Source organism: Medicago sativa, chromosome 8, assembly GCF_051527215.1.
Source record: "Medicago sativa cultivar Bolivia chromosome 8, Bolivia_mono, whole genome shotgun sequence".
Classification (NCBI taxonomy): Eukaryota; Viridiplantae; Streptophyta; class Magnoliopsida; order Fabales; family Fabaceae; genus Medicago; species Medicago sativa.
This window is the reverse complement of record NC_140756.1, coordinates 20,106,317-20,128,118: the sequence shown is the minus strand read 5'-3', so window position 1 is coordinate 20,128,118 and position 21,802 is coordinate 20,106,317. Positions and strand designations below refer to the sequence as shown.

Below are 21,802 nucleotides of genomic sequence, written 5' to 3'. Positions count from 1 at the left end.
AGTGGAAATATATCAGAAAAAAGGTAATTAAGAAAGGTAAGTGGAATTTGATCAATCAACAATCAAAAGTAGATTAGTAAATTCAAGTAATGATGATTTTGGAAAACAAAAACAAATGACTGAAATGAATAGTTTATTAAGAACTGTCGTGTAAAACAAATAATCAACTCAAAAGAAAAAATGGAATCGATATTGACTAGATAAAATGTTTAGTAGAGTTAGTTGTGATTAGCTTTATATAATTTGGATAAGTTTGTTAGTTAGTTACATGAAGACCTGTTCTCTAATGTTTTGTTTGCGAGTTTAGAGGGGAAGAGATGAGAGGGTTTGGAAAAAAAGGAAGGAGTAAGTGGAAAAAATAAAGGACATTTGGAGGAGGGGTTTTGGGGGCTTCTTTTTCTTCAAAATATAAAACCCTCCTCATTTAGGGAACTAAAAAATTGTATTGGTTCCTTCAACAAAAAAAAAATGTATTGGTGGATGGTTTTGGGGGGGTTTGAGAGGGTTTATGTGAATTCTTCACATTTAATATATGTTGTTATAATATTCTTAAAATTAAAAATATATTAATCAATTAATCATAAGCATTAATTTATCACTTTCTAAAAAAATACTATTTAAAAAAAAGTGAAAGATTTCTCAATTTTCCCCTATATTTTTGTCCCCCCAAAGCTCTTCCTTCCCCTCCCTTGCAAATTCCCAAACAAAGCCTAAGTCATGTATATAAATACTATGTAAACTCTATTCATCAATCAATGAAAATAACAACTTTCCAATACTCTCTTCTCTCTCTATAACAACCTCTAATTACTCTATTCTTCTTCCTCCATAATTCATCCAAAACCTAGATTGCTTGCATTGCAAGAAACACAAGCTGCACTAATATCCGACACCCTATAAAATGAACATCGAATAAGTGTTGACGTTGGACCCGAAGAGAGAGAGAAAGAATTAAATAAAAAGAAAATACCATATAGGATTTCTCTAAAAATTAATACCCAACCTTACTTTTGTTCATTATTATATGTAAACATGAACATATTAGCGCCCTTGTTAAAAGGTTCATCTCTAATGTGTTTTTTTCCAGCCTAAACTCGGATACTATATAAAACATTTCCACTAATGGCCTTTTTTCCTTAATATTGCCCCAATAAGAATATTCACTGCCAACTCCAAGGCGTCTTCTTCTTTTCATTTAAGCTTATAGGATTTCAAAGTGTGTGTGTGTCTATATATATATATATATATATATATATATATATATATATATATATATATATATATATAAATATATATAGTCTCAGACTGAATTTGATGTACCGAACAAGAGAGAGAGAGTCATCCGACGGCACTGCAGATTCTGCGGCGGCGCGAACCCAACCAACAATTTGATTTAAACTTTTTCTGTCTCCCTTATTCAAAAAAATAAGTATTAAATAAACATATTATATCAGTTTACTTTTTTGGATGAATTATGTATCTCTATATGCAATTGCAAAACTAATCCATTGAATTGAATATAACACGTGATAAAATTTAGTTTTCAAAATAACGAAGGAAGAAAAGAATTTCGTCATTCTTGATTTGAAGAGGGTGACGAGGTTGTCAACTACAGATCGACATGCATTATTACATTCTCTAAAGCGTAGTAAAAAGAAAAGCTTAGTTAACAAATCTTCTCGTTCTACTCAAAATGTTAATGGTGTTCCGTAGTCAATTGGAGCGACGTCAGTTAGTAATGATGATTAGCAAAATTGGACGATCTTACATGCTAATTCTAAGGTAGCGGTAGAAGATGTTAGTGAAATAGGCAAGTCCATCGGGGTGAAATTTAAAGGGGATAGTGCTAACATGTTTAATGTTTTATCGAGGGTTGAAGGTAGAGGTCGGCAAGGAGGTGAGGTAAGCAATTCTCGAATTGAGGATGGAAAGAGGGATGTGGGTGGATATTTGGAGTAGTTGGGTTTTTGGTGGTGGCAGTAGGAGGTCCTTATGAAGATAATTACATTTAATAATAAAGGGTTGGAGAGGAGCGAGGGAGGTGATGAGGTTAGTTAAGGACAAATGTCTAACTGTGTTGTTGTGCATTCAAGAAACAAAGTTGGAACTTTTAAATGATTATCTGTGTTTAGGTCTTTAGGGATCCTCTAACAATGGATTCTCTTTCTGTCCTTCAATTGGAGCATCATGAGGTGTTCTGACATTGTGGGATGTGTTTGAGGTGGAAGTGTGGGTAACTAGAAGTTTTGAAAATTTACGGTAGATTTATTACAAGTGGTAATGATTTCTCTATTGCTAATGTATATGTTCCTTGCGACATTATTGATAGACAGTTGCTTTGGATGAGGTTGGGAGTTTTTCATTAATAATAATAACTGGGAGGCTACTTGGTGTGTGAGTGGTGATTTCAATGCCATTGAAAGAAGGAGTAGGGGACAAGTAGCCAGCAAGAGGATTTTTTCTAATTTTATTCAATTTATTGTCGACAATGTGCTACTTGATCTTCGTCTTTGTGGGAGAAGATTTACTTGGTTGGGGGGGGGGGGGGGGGGGGGGGGGTCATTGAGTCGCTTGGATATATTTTTTATTGTTAGAAGAGTGGAGTTTGCTATGGCCTAATTATATTCATGTGTGTACTTGCAAAAAAAGTACGGTAAGGATACTAAGATTCTAGGGTTTAGACTGATGATTAGATGCCTTGAGAATGCTCCCAAGAGTAGTATTTATAGCCCGCTGTGGGCTTGGGTTTCGGTTTCTTGGTTCCCAAGCAACAAGGGTATTTGTGTATTTTAGGCGGTTTCTTGAGGTTTCTAGAAGCTTAGAAGGGCGGTGCCTCAAGGCGAGCGCGCCAGGGTCTCAGGAGCCCTTCTGGAGGGCGCCCGAGCCCTTCTGAAGGTCTTAGAGCCTTTCTGGAGGGCTTATAAGCCTTTAGGAATATTATGACGGTTCAATGTGGCTCTCCCTTGTGGTTTATCAGACCATTGCCCGATATTGTTAATTGTCAATGAGTGGACTTAAAGGGTGATTTGATGCGGTTTTTTTCTAAGTTTCATAGGAATGACAAACTGACAAAAGCACTTAATTGTACTTTTATAGCTCTTATATCTAAAGTGGAGAGTCCTCAACGAATGACTAATTTATATCCCATCTCTTTGGTTGGTTGTTTGTACAAAGTGTTGGCTAGCAGATTGATAAATGTCATTGGGAGTGTTATTTCAAAATCTCAGTCGACATTCATAAAAGGTAGGAAAATATAGGATGGGATTCTGATAGCTCATGAGGTGGTAGATGATGTGCGTCGGATCAAAAAAGATTTATTAATATTTAAAGTGGATTTTAAAAAAGCTTGACTTTGTCGATAGGAAGTATCTTGATGATGTTATGGTTAAAATGAACTTCCAAACTTTGTGGCGTAAGTGGATCATGGAATGTACATGTAATTACGGAAATGACATCAGTCTTGGTTAATGGTAGTTCGACTTATGAGTTTAAAATGAAGAGAGGGTTACACCAAGGAGATCTCTTTTTCTTTGCTTATTCATGTTAGCGGCTGAAGGGGACATAATATGCTTGAATAAGGAGAAGGACGAGTTGGGGGTTAGAAAGATGAGGGAGTTTAATTTTGCTTTTCTTGGAAAATCATGTTGAAAAAAAAAGAAGAAGACAATTTATGGTATATAGTGCTAGCTGCCCGTTACAAGGAGGAGAGAAGGCAATTATGTTATGGCGGGGGAGTTGGTTCAGTTTGGTGGAGGAATTTTAATTTGATTCGTGAGGGAGTTGGTTTAGGGGTCGAGAATTGTATCTTTGATAATATGTGGAGGGAAGTAGGCGATGGGTCCTTTACCTTGGTTGGAGGGAGGTTAGTGTAGTGTCAGGTTCAGAAGGCTTTATGATTTGTCTGAAAACAAATTAGTGATTCTGGGGGAGATGAAGTCTTAAGTTTTGGGCCTGAATGGCGATGCATGGAGGTGGCGAATGAGGTTGTTGGCTTGGGAGGAAGATCATGTGAGGGAATGTTGTGAGTTGCTATCTAATGTTGTTTTGCAGGGTGGTTCAAAGGACATATGGATTTGGCAGTTACATCTTTCCAAATGTTACTATGTTAATCTTTTTTTTGGCATCGGTAAATAGTGACAATCATGTTGCAAACTCTAATATGCTTTGTCTTAAAGTGGCTCCTCTCAAATTCAATATCTTTGCTTGGCGCCTTTTTCTTAATCATATCCCCACCAAAGACAGTTTGCTCAAAAGGGGAGTGATTTAGAACGAAGATCAACAATGCGAGGTTGTGGTTCCAATGAAGATGTGGATCACTTGTTTGTCAAATGTATTTTTTTGGTAGAATTTGGTATTTGATTTCAGATTGGCTCGAATTTGTTACGGTCACATCGGGTATATTATCATATCAATTTATGCATTTCATCTTCATAGGTGGTTTCTCAAAGAAAATTTGTTCGACATTGAATGTTATTTGGCTATCTTCTATTTAGGTTATTTGAAAGGAAAGGAACAGGCGTCTTTTTCAGCACAAGGAGGAAAATTTGTCAACCTTATGTGACAAAATAAAGTTACAGTCTTTTTGGTAGTTGAAAGCGTATTATGCGACTTTCGATTTTGACTATCACTATTGGTGACTTCACCCTTTTCAGTGTCTGTATACAATATCTTATCTCGTTTCTTTTGTTTTTCATTGGTTTTTTCTAATTGTATTTGTAACATCTTTATACGTCTACTTCTGGTACATCTTGTTTTGAAAGGACTTATTCGGTTTTTTATTTTATTCCATTTTGACATAAAAAAAACACGTGACAGAATTTAGTATTTGTATTTATGCTGTTTTCTTTATAAAAAAATAATGAAAGTTAAAATTTTATCTCCTTACTTGTTTATTTTTTTTGTGCTGAGGGCCTATCTATTTCATTACATAGAGCTTAGCTTGAAGGTAATATCCACAGAGTAAAAATTTGTCAAGGATCTACCATAATTAATCATCTCTTATTTGCGGACAATATTTTTATTTTCTTTCGGGAAAATGAGGGAGAGGCTCAACATCTTCAACATATGTTGAATGTGTATGCTAATGCTTCGGGGCAATGCATAAATATTTAAAAATTTGAGATTTTCTTTAGTAGAAATGTAGAGGGGGAAAGAAAAGTAACATTACTCATATCTTTGAAGCTTTAGAAAGTATTAGGACAAGTAAGTATCTCGGTCTTCCTTCCATGATTGGTAGAAGGAAGAGGTCTATCTTTAAATACATAAATATAGAGTTTGGAAGAGAATATCTAGTTGGAGTAGCATAATGTTGTCACAAGCAGGTCGTGAATTATTGATTAAGTTTGTGGCTCAAGCTATACCTTTGTATTGTATGAATGCATTTCTTATGCCTAAGACACCTTGCAAACGAGATTAAAAAAATGATTAATTCATTATGGTGGGATTCGAAAAATGGAAACAAAGGCATTACATGAGCACAATGGGAGAAACTTACTATGCGAAAGGAGTACAGAGGTTTAGGTTTCTGAGATTTACATGGCTTTAATCTTGCAATGTTGGGGAAACAAGGTTGGCAGTTCATGACCAACTCGGATGCTATGATTACAAGAAATTTCAAAGCTAAATATTTCAAGATATGGGATTTTATCAGGGTGGCGATAGGGCACAACCCTAACTATGTCTAGCGTAGCATATGATCTTCTCGAATGTTGTTAGCTGAAGGTCATTGGTGGAAGATTGGAAACTGATACCTCATTAGTATATGGAATGATCTTTGGCTTTCATTTATGAAGAATGCACAGGTCCAAACAGCAGCACCAACGAAGTCTCAGATATGCTTGTAAGTCAGATTATTAATTATACGGATGTCAGTTTTGTTGGCGAATGTGTTGATGTCAATATTTGAAATTCAACATTTGTTGAAGATTGTTGAACAATTTTTTAGGATGAAATAGTTTTTTTGGCGACTGTGTTGATGTCAACTTTTGAAATTTAGGTATGATTATTGCTCAACATTTGAAATTATTAACCAGATCCAATTGCAACTTCGATGTATATTGTTTTTTGGCGAATGTGTTGATGTCAACATTTGAAATTTTTGAGTTTGTCAAAGTTGCATATTGTTATCAAAATGATTTAATATATGATTGAACATATTGATCTGGACGTAAATATTAATGACTCAGCATCTAAAAATTCTCATAGGATTTATTTCTTAACTCGATAAAAAGTATCATTTTCAAGTAAATTATTTTCACACTTTAGGAAATCAAAATTTTTATACTAATTAATTAAGATCTAAATTATAGGTTCGTCCTGAGCCACAATATTAATGAGTCGGGCATTTTGTTTAGAGAAATGAAAATAGATAACACGTTTTGGATTCAACTCATTCTAAAAATAAAATCGAATAAAAAAGTTGACATTTAAGTGGCTTATCACATCATTCATGATGAGGACACATATATACTTAATGGGTAGGGTTATACCCAACCTTAACCTATAGTAAATTTTGGTTGGGTCAATTCGTTAATTAACCTTTAATATATTCTTTTCTTTTACTGAATATATGTTCTTATTTTTTACCTAAATAAATGTGATGTTTTGTGGTCAATTGAATATGGGAAGGAATTAGTCTTAAAGTTGAATTGGATATCAAGTTTTAAAAAAGAAGTTGTATCGGATTATGAATTATAGAGGATTTGAATTTTTAAAGTGACTAAAATGTAAAGTGAGAAAATTATGGTTGTTATTTTGATAAACTAGTTATTTCTTAATTTTTTGTTAAGAGGTAGTTATTTGTTAGATTATATCTATAATCTTTACATTTGATTTATTAATTAATGTGGTTGATATTATCTATTTTCTACTTCAAAGGAAATTGCACCTTGCCTCGCTCAATAGCAAGCCAACGAGTTTGCGGATCGGTTTATCAAACAAAAAAGCTATATTTTTATGTACTTTTTTTTGTCAATTTTGTTGTAATGAAAAAAAATTGGTGTTACTTAATTAAATGAATAAAATTGACTGCAAATATATTTGTGTTAAAGATAAACTTATAAGATCAATTTAGGTTATGATGGATTATTGGGGCTCTTTACTTTAAATTTTATCTAACCATTGAACAAAAATAAATATAACAATTTGATGAGTTGGCGGACAGGCCCGTCCCATCGATGTCCCACCCCGATTTTTCGATGAGGTAAGCAAGGCATACCAACTAGAGGTAACGAGTTTAAAAGGACTCATTGACCAATTTTACTCACCCCTAATATTTTTTGGTGCCCTCAGTGAGGCTGATCATTTTCCACAAAAACAAACGAATAACAAGAAATTACGAACAAACGAATAAAAGGACTTAATTTCATGCTTAAAGATTGTAAGACGGGTAAGGGTAAATAATCTTAAAATTTAGGATATTATTACCTTCAAACAAACGGATAACAAGAAATTAGCTCTTCAATGTTCTCCAGCACCAACTCCATTTTCCAATTTCATTAATCAATTTGAAGCTTCTTCTGTGTGCTCTACAATAATCTTTAATCTGTTATTCTTTTTGGAGAATGGTTTAATTTGTTAATATTTAAAACAAGTTATATTATGTTTGCTATGTTTTCAAACATTTTCGTAAGAAGCAGTTAAAACAAAAATTACGAGTCATTAAATTAAATATATAGATGTATAAGTTTTGAAGGAACAAACCTCACTTTATGACCAGAAGTTTTTTTTTTTTGAAGGATTTATGACCAGAAGTTGTGATTTGTCTTCATAATTTATTTATTCATCTTGGAACGAGGATCAAATTAATATTGCAAATTAAATGAAGAAAGGTGAGATTTTAGTACACGTTTGTAAACTAAGCTTTAGGGAGTAAATAAAAAATCAGGAAAATAATAAGAGATTGTATGCATGAGAACGAAATAAATAGGAAAGTATATACTGATAAACTGGGGGAACAAGTGATCCTCGCGTGTCACTCTAAACTTTAAAAAAATATATTCTTTACCTCTCATGTCAAGCATAACCTTATTCTAAAGGTAGGAATAAAATATACCGAATTTCGTTTTTAGTTCTTATAAAAAAAATTGCCAGATTTTGGTCCCTATAAAAATTTTCAACACTTAGTTTTAGTCCCTGTTAAATTAAAAATTGTTTAATTATGCTTAAACTTCTAAATTGTTTAATTATGCAGAGAACCCTAGTCCACGCCCATATTCTTTTTTATTTTTCACAAAGTAATAAAAATTATAAATATGTTGTATGTGAAATGATGTTTTAACAAAAAAAATTGACATTAAATATCCATACTATACATAAATGGAATATGTAGAATTTTCATGAATTTTAGAATTGGAACATACTTTTCTGGAGATGGTGTTCAAATTGTTACTCTTCCCACTTTCAAACTTGACTAACTTACCACTTCTATGCAAGCACGTCTGAAGTAGATAAAATAGTCACAAGGAAGGGGGGGTTTGAATTGTGACCCTTTATAAATTAAACCTGTCACTTAAAATTTATTCTCAAGTTAAAGACTTGGAATAGTTAAGTTAACTGACAGACTTGAGAACGTTCTGAAGTGTTAGTCTAAGAAACAGTTTAAACAGTTAAGATAATTAAACGTGTTTGTGTGTGTGTTGTGTTTACTGTAATTAAAGAGTAAAGAGAAGAGAAGAAGAACACACAAAAGTTTATAGTAGTTCACCCAATGTGGGCTAGTCTACTCCTCACAGTTTTGTGAGATTTTCCACTATGATGCTTGAGATAACTTCTCAAATCCTGCACCTTACAACTTTGTTCACCTGAACAATTACACAACCTGTATTCTCTAAGCCTCAGCAGGCTTGCACCTTTCTTGCTAAGTTACCTACTTAGACTTTACACCTCTCTGCTCAACCTAACACTTTATTACCCCTAAAGCTAGATGAGTATTTTGTTTACAATTTGTATGGAGTTTGAATGATATAGATCAGACAGAGGAGAAATGGAGGAAGAGATTTATCTTTGAAAAGATAAGAGAAATATTGATGTACACTTTGAAGACTTCTTGGAATCTTTGTGATGATCAATGTTTTTGCTAAAGCTTCAAACACTCTTATGTTGTTTTCTTGTATGCTTTGCAAAGGTGTGTATTATGCTGAGGTCTTGATCTCTTTTTATAGAGTTTCTTGAACCTTTGTAGCCGTTGGAGAGTGTCCACTGGTCTTGTGCCACGTGTCCTGGGACCCACCAACTTACACTTGAATTCTGGGCAAAACTGATATACTTCAGAATGTTGCTGTGTTCTTGAGAATACTTCAGAATGTTGTTGTGTTCTTGAGAATAATTCAGAATGTTGTTGTGTTCATCATGATCTTCATCTGGGTTCATGAGGATGGACGGTCAGATATGTATCCGGGCTTTTGCAGATGAATGTCACATGAATTTCTGGGTTGTACTATGAAGATTTCCTTTGTACGACTTCAGAATGTTCCAGAGTCAGATCTTCTTTGAAATCTGTCTTGAAACGTGTGCAGGATCTCATAAAGTGGAGCTGTCACTTTCAAGTCTATGCTTTAGGGGATTTGGTTTGCTTTGTACAGTACCAACTCCCTTATGTGTCAAGTTCCTGCAGAATCAGACTTGATCTTGCTTTTGGATTTGCCTTTTACTTTCCAACTACTGTACTGTTCATGTCAGAAAAAGCATGGAGCAGGATCGAACTTTCTGAACTCAGGGGACTTCAGAATGTTCCTTTTTGTTTCACTTAGGATGATTTGTAAGACTCTTATTTGATGTAATCAAATCCTAATAGTGAAACATTTATGAAGTGCAGCTTGAAAAACATCTAGGATGATATTCTCTATGGAATATTCCTAAAGTTTTGTACTTCAAATGTTCATAGTCTTGAATGAACATTGAAGGTGCCCTTTTTGACTTTAATCAAATAAATGCCTTTATTCTTTGATTTATTTTAGTCAATGTACTTTACTGGACTTTCATTAAAGTCACGTAGACCTTGCATGTTCTTCATTTGGTTCATGAATATCTGGGCTTGGTTCTTGATGTTCATCATGAACAACCTTCTGAACTCTGTCCAACCTTCTGAACTCTTTTTAACTTTCTGAACTCTGACTGAGTTCTTAAGTCTTTATGTCCTTTGATTTTTGTTTCTTGGTATGAATTGAAACTTGTTCCTGTCTTAATTAATCACTCAAGAGCACAAGTTAAATACCAACAAATTAATCAAAGTCCACTAATTCCTTAATCATCAAGGTTTGTTATCTTTAAAATTGATTAGGGATTTTGCCTCAACAACGTCAAGCTTAGAGAAAATACTCCTACCTTCAACCACTTACAATACGAAGATACACATATGTACCACTTATATGTCCCATAGGTTTTCCTACTGAGATTAGTCGAGGTGGAAACTCCGTACCTATAACATAGTAATCCAAATAAAGAAAGAAACAAAAAACAAAAAACAAGGCAAGCAAGACTTCTATTTCAAACCCAATTTCAAGTCATTTCTTGCTAGACAAGCTAAGGGTCTTCCAAGCATGAACACGTTGTAATGTTATAATATAATTTTCTACAAAAACCTAGACATATATTTATATGATTTGACGTATATGTAAAATAAGCATTCCTTCTTCACCGTGTGATTTAAAACCATTTGCTCACTACTGGATTAAACACACACACACCCTGTAACCAAAAAACTGAATGCTATGTAACCAAAAAAAGAAACACCCTGCCCAAAAATAATGTCCCATATCACTCTCTTAAACATATGTTAATACTCTTTCACTCTCCAACCATTCAACAAGCTTTATCATCAATGCCATATATCCTCTTACGGTCTTAAGGGGTTGTGAGAGTTAAAAAATGTTACTTTAACAATATAGAAATGATAATGTTTTAATTTTCAAATTACAATTAATATCTCTCCTTGCTGGTTTGCCCTCAATTGGGAGTTACTGACAAGGCAAACTCATAATGAATTGAACTTCCCTTTTCAGAAACAGTGTGCATTACATCCCATACAACAGATTGACTAAATTGCTAACACTAAAGTTTCCATCTTCAAAAAAAGAAAAGTTATTTCTGTTCTCCTTCTTTATAGTAGAGTTGAGATCATTTTCGAATGGGACAGCATCTGACATATTCTAAAACACCTTTCCATGTTTGGATTGAGTTTGGTGGGAGGAAAGAGTACCATGAGAAATAACTGCAACTTATGGAACTCGTTTAGGTTCCCATCACCACACTGCATAGTGAGTGAACTCGATTAGTGAACACCAATTTGTCAACCCATTCGGGATATGACTTCCTATACACAGGCTTATCCATGAGTTTCAGATGTATCCAAAAATACTTTTTGATTGTATCGGCTCTGAGGTCGAGATCCAACTATTGTTGTTTTGGAGGCCTTGCCTCGACTGCAACTGCCTGGCAGCACACATTTTCTAGAAGATTTTGGAAACCTTGGTATGCCTAGACTTGAGGTGGAGGAATCCCCCATGTCTGCTTTAAGTTCAGCTCACAAATCACAATTATTGTTGATGAGTGGCATTACATGAAACGTCATTATAATAACAGAAAGACAATTTTTTTTTTGACAAGAATATTAGCGTCAACTTATGTAACACTAAATTCAATTAATTTTTTTATACCAAAAAAAAATATTAATTTACAGAAAATGCAGCCTGTTTAGAACGTGAACTAGAAATATCAGCTTCAAGAACCAACCTAGTCATTCCAACTCTAAACCACTACTTTATAGTAGTAGTCAATGAAAAACATTAAACATTGAAATAAGAACTTGAGTCATATTAAAACAGAGTATCAATCTATAAAATATTCGAATTGTCTCAAGAACAAGAGAGATCATATGTAACCTAGCCTAAAAATCCTAATTGCACAAGATAGACACAGGATAAGAAGATAAGGAAGTAGGTGACTCCATAAGAGCTCCAAGTACTCTTTCCAAACCTTAGGACTGTAATGATGGGATGCAAATGACCTTTCCCAAACGTTCGAGCAAACTGGGTTTTGAAAAACTGAAAAGGTCCCAAAAACATGCTTAGAACATGTATTTATAATGGTTGGGAATTGTCATATCTTTGGGTGAAGGAATTCAACTTGTGCTCTTTGTGATGCTCTTTCCATCCTTAACAAGTCTTGTGAAATGTTTAACAGAATTGCTGCATCAAAATTCTTATGACCAAAACCAACTTTAAAAGTAAGAGTCTTTAACGATGAGGAATTTGCAAGTATGAACCGTATCAAACTCATTGCATGTTTAAACCTGCCTCCAACTCTGATACGCACCGTCTGAAGTTGACTAAGACAACAACTATTGCATTCTAACTCTTCCGATTGGTTCGGCTCTTCAACACCATCATAGTTATTACTCTAAATTATAAAAAATAAGAGTCAAAAGTATGAAAAGAAAAGACAAGCTAAGATTGGTAAAAAAATAAATAAAAGACAAGCCAAGAAAGAATAAGGTATTTATTGTCACCTGTATATTAAGTTCAACCAGGTTAGAAGCACTTTTGAGTACACTAACAATATACAAAACTTCTCCTCTGTCATTCATATTCAAGGTAAATAATTCCAGATACTTTAAGCTTATCAACTGTGATGGATGAATGATATCTGCATAGAGCTATGAGGTATATTTGTACAACACTTATAAGTACAACTTTCAATGTAAATACTGGAAACATTGGATTGAACCATAAAAAAAGATGCAACATTGCTTCTCTTTCAAACATACAATAAAAGATAAGTTTAAAAGATCAAACTGTGAGGGCATACTAAATGGAAGTGGTTTTCAAAAACAACCAAATTGAGATTGGATTTGGAACATCAAAAGTAACATTACAATATATTACTCTAAATTCATGCAACAAAGCTTGGTTACATCCCCTTGTAAAAAATTCACCCCATGTAGAGTAGTGTAACTAGAGAAAACAAGTGCATATGTCAACAAAATATTATGCTCAACAATTTTAAAGTTCAAATGTACCAAACAAATATATGGGTCAGAAATAGAATATTATCCAACAGAACAATAACAAGTAGACTGATATTAGTGATGATGTTTCCTAACCTTGTAGCCATATGATTTTATATGTAGCCTCTGAATTTTCGGTAAACTTTTGATCAAACCAGATACTCTATCTTGATTAACCGTGAGACTAAGATCAATCAGATTCTTTGCATTTTTGAGACAAATTGATTTCGCATCTGGAGGAAATATTATGTTGAGCTCTTCAAGTAATGGGCAGCCAGCAATAAGACTCTCAAGTGAACCGAGCTCATATCTATTACATCCTAAGTGAAGGACCGGCAAACTTTTGAAGCCACAGAAATTGGGCGGAACTGATAAGTTAAATCCGGAAAGCCGCAAGTGAATCAATTCTTGACAAGAGAATACAAAAGATGGCATTTTCATATGAGGCAATTCGAAAAAAATTCCGGGATTCGGAAACTGAAGATGTTTAATGCCCCTCCTTGACAAAAATAGAATCCACTTATTGAGGTATTCATTTGTGATCAAGAAATCGGAGAATGTAGGGACGATAAGAGTAAAACTATATATTGGCCCATTGTGAAGGAAAAGGACTTCAGTGATGATTCTGGAAATCTCAGGGCCAGGGTCATCAAGATCCTCAAACCTACTAAAAAAGTCCTTGTCGAACAAAAGGTGTTCGTATCGAACTGAAGTCCACATATACCTCCATTTTCTAGACAGAATACTGGTACTAACTAGCTCTTGGATGCTTAAGTGTTTTAGGATGCCATCAATGACATTACTTGGTAAGTCACTAATTCGATCAACGTGATTAGCCTTCTTCTTGGACAGAGTCATAAGTGAACTACAATACAAATATGAAGAGCTAAAGTCAAATTAAATAAGCAAATAATAATTATAGAAATGAATAAAGGCAAAATTGAATTGATTGTTGGTGATCGTGACGGTTGACTATCCGGATTTTGGGAATCAACAACCTCCCACGAAGAAGGGATTCGACTAGTCGATGTAATCTTCCCTTTAGACCTCGCAGTGTCCACTTGTTTCTTGGCTCCCTTGGTTGGTACTTTTCGTGGTGGTGGAGACATCATGGTGGTTTCAGGAAATGCCAACTGCTGCAAAACCTCTTTGACTTCAAGCTTCATTTCGTAAGGGAGTCTCTTGAGACATTGTTGAATACCGTTCCATTCTTCATCGACAGAAAAACCATGGTCATTACTTTCTTCGCCCATACGTAACCTATGCCAATGTGGTGCATCTCATCCAATAAAATTGGCTTGTCTTCAAGGATTTTAGTAGCAATTTTGCATGCACATGGAAGCCCGTAAGAAGTCCTTTGAACACAACCACAAATTTCTTTGTCCATGCACAATGTTTCCCTACAACGTGACTCTTCCAAAGCAATGTTGTCCAAAGCCCATCTAGACACATGACCACCTAAACCGGAGTACAAAGTGACATCTTTGAATCTATGTTCCAATACGGTAATGCTCTGACCAAATGTTGTTTGTATCGCAGTGAACTGAAGAACCGACATGTCATGTATTTTCTCCCAACAAATACCCAAATCACCCACACTATTGTCCAAATATTTCTTTACTAAAGCATGAGCCGATTCTACCCTGTTGGTGGTTCTGCAACCAATAAGCAACACATGGTCTGTCCATGCCCTCACTATTTTCTCCTTCACTTCATTCAAGGTGATCATGGCATACTTTAGAAAAAGTGGGAAATCACTACAAGCATCTTGGAACTCCACTAATGCATTTGCATATAACTCTTGAGTGGGCGATTCAACCATAACTTTCCATGTCCTCATTATCTTCTTGACAACATCACGATTACTCACCTCTTTCCCATCCTTTTTCCCCAAAGGATATTTACAATCTAAGATGCACCTTTGTTTAACATTTGCTTGCACATGAAAGTAATAATTCATTGCATAACTTTCCGGGAAAACAATTCCAACCGCTTTCATCAAAGACCCATCCCTGTCAGTAACAATCACCTTAGGCATATTCATCTTTGACGTAAGAAGTTTACGCAACATTTTTAAAACCCAAACAAAGTTTTCCTCTTTCTCATGTGTCACAAATCCAAACCCAACCGAATATGTCAAATCGGTCGAAGTTACCCCAACTACCTCAAACATTGCCATCTTGTACATGTTGGTTTTGCAGGTGGAGTCCATAACCAAAACCGTTGGAAAATTGTTAAACAACTTAACGGATGTTGGATGAGCCCAAAAGATATCTTCAATTGTAGTACTTTCGCTTTGTGTTCTTGAGAAATAAGTATAGTTGTACTCCTCCAACTTCGAGATTAGATATTGCAACAGCTTCTTGTCACCTCTATTTGCCTTCCATATTTGTTGACGTTCATTGTACACTTGCTTGATATTTGTCATGCAATGTGGTATTTTGTTCTTCAAATTTATCAAAATATTTCTTGGAAGCATCTTGCTCTTGGTCAAGTCACGTACAATCTTCTTGTCGTCCTCCTTTAATCTACCGGCAAGAATGTGTCCTTCTAAAGCCGGCTCCATCGCATGGTTGTGAACTCCATTAAGAATGTCCAATCCCCATTCCTTTGTTTGCCTACTTTGATATCCACTAATCATGAACAAGCACCAACATTTTCTTGAGCCCGTTGTCGCATGCTTCGGTTTTTTTTCGGCACTTTGTGAGCGCCACTCCTTTCACACACTAGGCGGAACATTGGATTGATCAAGCTTGATATTTGTGTAACAATTGTAAATCCCACCTTATTTGCTTGACGACGTGCCCACTCAAACAATTCTTCTCTAACTTTCGACTTAACGTCGTCTGAAAAAAACCTAGCCGTGTCAACTTCGTGGGCTTGAAGTGGGAGGACACCGGAGTCAACATATTTAGAAGCTTCAACACGGACGGAAGCTCCATCAATGTTTGGTTTGGCTTCAACCTTAGGCGGTTTGACATCTCCGGAAATTTCGACAAAATTTGGTTTTGCCTCTCCCGGAACATCTTTCACGTTTTCTACCATTACTATAATTAAACAACATAAAAATATGAATTAACAACTAACTAATGCATAAACATCAATGCCATAATGAATTAAAACAAAAACAAAAAAACAAAGGAATTTTTTTTTTTGAAAAAATAGGCAGTAGCTGCCATTTTTTCGGTGTGAAAAAATTTTCACAAGTATTTCTCGGTAGTTAACTACCGAGCTTTTCCTTGGCAGTAAACTACCAAAATTTACTTCGGTAGTAAGGTACCGAGGATTCCCATGACAGGGTTCTACGTAACTAAAGTAAAACCCATTACAAAACCAAAAAATAAACCGATTAAAATGCTCAATACCTGTTTTTTACGTCAAAAGTGTGTTGATACCTCCTATGCTTGATGCTTGAATGATTTTGGAGCAAAATTTGATGAAAAAAAATATTGGATTTGGGGATTGGATGGAAGTGGTATGGAAGTTGATGATGAAATAGTGTGTAGGGGGAGCAGGTGACTGTTTCATCTGATGAAACATATTTTTCGGCAGTTAACTACCGAGGTTTTCCTCGGCAGTTAACTACCGAGGTTTTCCTCGGCAGTTAACTGCAGCCGGTTTTTGAATTCCTCGGCAGTTAACTGCCGAGGGGCATTTCCGTCTTTTATATGTGTTTCTCAGCCTTATGATATGTGTGAACAACAAACTTCTTCTATATTTATATAAAAAATAAAAGGAACAATAAAGTGTGGTGATAAAATAATTTTCTAAAATCAAGAAAGGTTTGGATTTTCCTGATTTTGAGCTGATTTTTTTGCAGAGACCTCTACAGACTACATATAAAGGATCTCCAAAGATTCATAACATTCTAAAGACACCTCAATTTATTGTTTTTTTGATCAAAATATGTAAAATCGCAATTTTGTTTCAAGTAAGCATATACTCACCCATGAGTATATACGTACTCAGAACAAAATTGCGATTTTGTATGTTTTGGTCGAAAAATCAAAATAAATTGAGTCATCTTTGGAATTTTATGAAACTTTACATATCTTTTATATGTATTTTTCTAGAGGTCTATGTAAGAAATCAACTCAAAATTTGATTTCTAAATTGAGAATTCTGTTGTTTTGATTTTTGAGTTTTGAATTTTTGGTGCTTTAAAAATTCATAATTTTATGTGGGAGACCGTATTTTAACATCCTAAATCAGTTTGAAAAAAAATTCGACCTCTAAAGTCTGAAAAATATTCTGGATCACTTTTTATGGACTTTATGTCTATAAATAAAAGAGCAAATTGCACTCACCTCCCCTGAGGTTTTAATAAAAGACACTCACATCCCCTCTAGTTTTGAAAAAACATTCACCTCCCTTTTTTTAACACCGTTAACCTAACTCACGTTTCCTTGCTACTCCAAATTTAAACCCTAATTTGTATTTTCTCCCAAAAGTCAAGAATATGAAACGATGACATCAAAATTCATTTCACTCTGACGTATCATCACCAACTTTCCACCAAAACACACCTTGCCTCTCGCCCTTGTCTCTTGCTTCTTGTTTCTACTTTAACTCATAAACAACAATTAGGGTTTTATCTTTTCTCGTTAACATACAAAACCAGCCATCGCAGACATCATCTCGCACGTATTTTTCCATCGTTTGTCATCTGGTTTGTTCAATATTTCATTCTTATCAACTTTTAATCACTTTTGGCCCAAAATTCTCACATATTTGTTGTTTGGTTATGTTTAAGGTGGGTTAGTTGATGGACAATAACAGGCATGATGAACCAGAACCAGGATGTGTGCATTTGCTTCTACATTGTGCAGGGGATGTAAATTTGCCACTACGAAATGTTGATCTTGACCGTTACTCGTATCTTGATTTGATCGACGATATTTGTAGATTGTTGGATATTCCCACTGGATGCAACGATGACAGAGGTTTGCCTTTCTCCATTTCTTTCAGCCATCCAGGTAGCCATATAAGAATCCCAATTAATACGGATTCTCATATTCTTGATATGTTCAAGTTAAACAGTAACTGCATTTACATTCATTTGTATGTTATGTTGAGGAATTTTAATGATAATCAAGTTGATAGAGCTGAACCTGAAATAGTAACTAGTGAGTCTGATGATGAATGGCAAATGACCGCCGAACCTCAACAAAATGAAGGAGGCGAAACTGATTCTGTCTCTAGCTATATAGATGAAGAAGAAATGAAAAATGAGAATAGTGATGACGGGCTAAGTGATTATGAAGAAAAATATGATGTTATTGCTTATGAAAACTCTGATGAAGATAAAGTGCCTATTTATGTTGATAGAGGTATGAAAGGGAAATTATTTGACCATGAATCTGATGGAAAAGTGAAATTAGAACAAGGTTTATTCTTTGGCGATGTGGATGAGTTTAGAGCTGCCCTTAGAGATTTTGTTATACAAGAGGGATTTGAGATCAAAAGAATTAAAAATGAAAAGGCTCGAGTAACTGCTAAATGTGCTTCAGATTGTTGTTCTTGGCGGATTCATGCCTCTCCTACACCAGATGGGAAAACATACAAGATTAAGACAATATAACCATGTGCATTCTTGTATAAGATTACCAAAGAACTCAAATGCCACATCTACTTGGATTGCAACAAAGCTAGAGAGTAAACTGAAAGCTGAGCCAAATATGAGCTATGCGAGCATGAGTCAAGAGTTGTTGGATAGGTATGGCATAGAACCAACTAATGTAACTAAGCTTTATCGTGCAAGAAACAAGGTAAGACAAGATAGTAAAGGTATTCATGCACTTTCTTATAATGACCTGCCAACTTGGGCTTTTCTGCTTTCCCAGGATCTATCATAAAGCTAGAGTTGGAACCCAGACTCAACAAAAATCCAGAGTTTAAGAGGTTTTTTGTCTGCCTAAATGCAATGAAAAATGGATTTGTTAGGGGTTGTAGGCCTTGGTTTGGGATTGATGGATGTCACCTAAAAGGACCATATGGTGGAGTATTACTCTCAGCTGTAGCAATTGATGGAAACAAAGGCATGTTTCCAATTGCATTTGCGGTAGTTGAAATTGAGTGCAAGGACTTGTGGATGTTTTTTTTATCCTTGTTACGCGATTCATTGAGTTCTGTTTCTGAATGGAAAGATAGACAAGTGACAATCATGTCAGATATGCAAAAGGTTGGTGAAAATTAATTTGTTAATTTCAATTTAATTTATAGTTTTATATCATACTTGGTTGCCTACTTATAAATACTTGTGTAACAGGGGTTGCATAATGCAGTTTCAGAAATATTTCCTTATGGCAAACATAGGTAACTAACTATTTTACTTTATATGTTTTCTTGAACATATTTGTTGTCCATTCTATTAATTGTTTGTTTATGTCTCTTATCTATAGGTTTTGTTGTAATCATTTATTTGCTAAGCAATTTCAAATTAAAATTTAGAACGTTGCTTCTAAGTACACATTTTTGGAATGTTGCAATGGCATACAATGAGTTTATGTTTGATAAATCCATGGAAAAACTTAGAAAGGTGAGCAACGAGGTTGCAAATTGGTTGTTAGATAGTGAAAGACCCAAAAGTATGTGGGCTAGATATACTATAGACCCTGAGTGCAAATCTGATCACGTAACAAATAATGTGTCGGAGTCCTTTAACAACTGGTTGGGAAATGATAGAAAGAAGACAATTTTGTCGATGGTTGAGTCTATTACTTGTAGGTTGATGTCTAGATTTCAAAAGAGATATGAAGAAGGGTGTGGGTTTGAAAATGTTATCACACCTAAAGTCAGAAAAGTATTAGACACTTCAATGCAAGATGGAAGAATGTGTAAAGTCACATATGCTGGTGATGATGAGTTTAGAGTAAAAGATGGGTTTACCACCTTTGTGGTGAACTTGAGGGCTAAAGTATGTGATTGTGGTTATTGGAGGCTAACTAGTTTACCATGCAAGCATGCATGTTCATGCATTGCATATAAGAGAGCTAATGTGGAGATGTTCTGTGATGATTCTTATTCTACCACAACTTACAATTTGTGTTACTCAGAGATCATACATCCCATGCCTGAATTAGATTCCAACAATAGAGGCTCTTATGGGAAAATTGATCCTCCGGGAATGAAGAGGCTTCCTGGAAGGCCGAACTAATAGGAAGAGAGGTATTACTGAAGGTCCAGCAGCTTCACATGATGCAAGAAGATCAAGCACGGTTAGATGCGGGAACTGCCATGAATTTGGGCATAATAAGTTGGGATGTCAAAGAGATAAAACTAAAAAACAGGTATTATTTCTATTTGTAATCAACCTTAATTATTGATTAGCTTTATATTGGACTAATATTGACATTTATGTTGTATTTGTAGAAAAAGTTGCAGGTCAGAGTACTACCAGCCAAGTTACTAATGAAATACAAGAAACTCCAAGTCAAGTGCAACTGAGTAGCCAAGTTACTCAATGAAAGGAGATAAACATTTGCTTTCTGCAACAATAAGAAGGAACCTAATTTTTAGAACTGTCTATTTGAAGAATATTAGTATTTTGGATATTGTGATTGTTTTTTCACATTAATTGTTGGGAGAACCAATGGTAAATTTGATATTGTTGCTGGTTTTGGATTTGGGAATCAATTGTCATCATATAGATTTTGGATATGTTTGAATTTTATCAATGGTTTTAGTTCCAAATATGGACTACAATTTTTTTGTTCTGCAGATAGAACATTGTCTTTGCTATGATATAACTGTTATATTATTGCTTCTTCAATTTTATGAGTGCAAACCAAATCTGTTTCAAACTTTAGACCAAATTTGCTTCCATTAACTGTAACCATGTGCAAAACAAATTGAAAAGGCATGCTATATAATAGGCAGAATCTTATTTTGGCTTGTTCAATTTTAATTGAAATTTAAGGACCCTTGCAATCCCTCAATTAATGTTTGAAAAAAAAAATGAAAAAAGAATTTGTGAGAATTTCTTTTTATTTTTTTTGAAGGATTGTGAGAATTTATTTTTTGTAGAAAATACCACGTCATAAAAAAAATACCTTTAGGTGTTTGATGAAATGTTTTAAAGAATGGTAATTGATATTTTTCTGATGTTTGTTGTTGATATGGTTGACGACGTTGGTAGGAAGAGACTCGACGTAATGGCCTAGCCCAACTCCGCACACAAAGAACATGTTGCATCTAATCCTCTTCCTAAATGGGGTTGTCATGGGCGCACGACTATTACGAACGACAATGATGCATCCACTTCACAGGCTGCATAGCCTTCACAACCTCTAGAGGCATCATATACTGCATATTAATATGATTCTGAGCAACATTATGAGTATGATCAGCATGACGAGTTGCCACGGGCGCCAAGACCACCACCACCACGGTACCCATCACCATCACCACAAGAGCCCACCACCTCCCACCACTTTGCTATTTAAACAAGGCAAAGGGTTCGATCTTCGACTCTTGCGTATGAAAAACAGTTGGAATGAGGACAGTCCACCTTTTGTTCCCCATAATAAAACAAAACAAGGCAAGCAAGACTTCCATGTCATGTCAAGCCCAATTTCAAGTCATTTTTTGAAGACAAGCTAAGGGTCTTCCAAACATGAACACATTGTAATGGCACTAACCATGCTCTTGACACATGCTACTTCAAGCATGGTTTTCCTCCAAGGTATAGATACAAGAATGCTTCTCATAGTGAATGCACTGATTCTGTTGCACAAGAAGTTGATTCTGATGACAACATGGTTTTGGGTTTAAGCAAGAAACAAATTCAAAGTTTTCTTG

General features: G+C 34.9%; 4 pseudogenes across 2 annotated transcripts; 2 read left to right on the top strand and 2 right to left on the bottom strand.

Annotated features, from left to right (window-relative positions):
• Nucleotides 1-11,737: 11,737 nt before the first annotated feature.
• Nucleotides 11,738-13,862, bottom strand: LOC146897660 (F-box/FBD/LRR-repeat protein At1g13570-like; annotated as a pseudogene). The gene is made up of 3 exons (XR_015023076.1): nt 13,100-13,862; nt 12,506-12,652; nt 11,738-12,396 (listed from the first exon to the last, which is right to left on the bottom strand). The product of XR_015023076.1 is annotated as an F-box/FBD/LRR-repeat protein At1g13570-like (transcript).
• A 91-nt stretch (nt 13,863-13,953) lies between these two features.
• LOC146897659 (PKS-NRPS hybrid synthetase cheA-like) lies at nt 13,954-17,659 on the bottom strand (annotated as a pseudogene).
• Nucleotides 17,647-19,422, top strand: LOC146897658 (uncharacterized; annotated as a pseudogene). The gene is made up of 2 exons (XR_015023075.1): nt 17,647-19,184; nt 19,272-19,422. The product of XR_015023075.1 is annotated as an uncharacterized LOC146897658 (transcript).
• On the top strand, nt 19,388-20,454 carry LOC146897657 (uncharacterized; annotated as a pseudogene).
• Nucleotides 20,455-21,802: the final 1,348 nt, after the last annotated feature.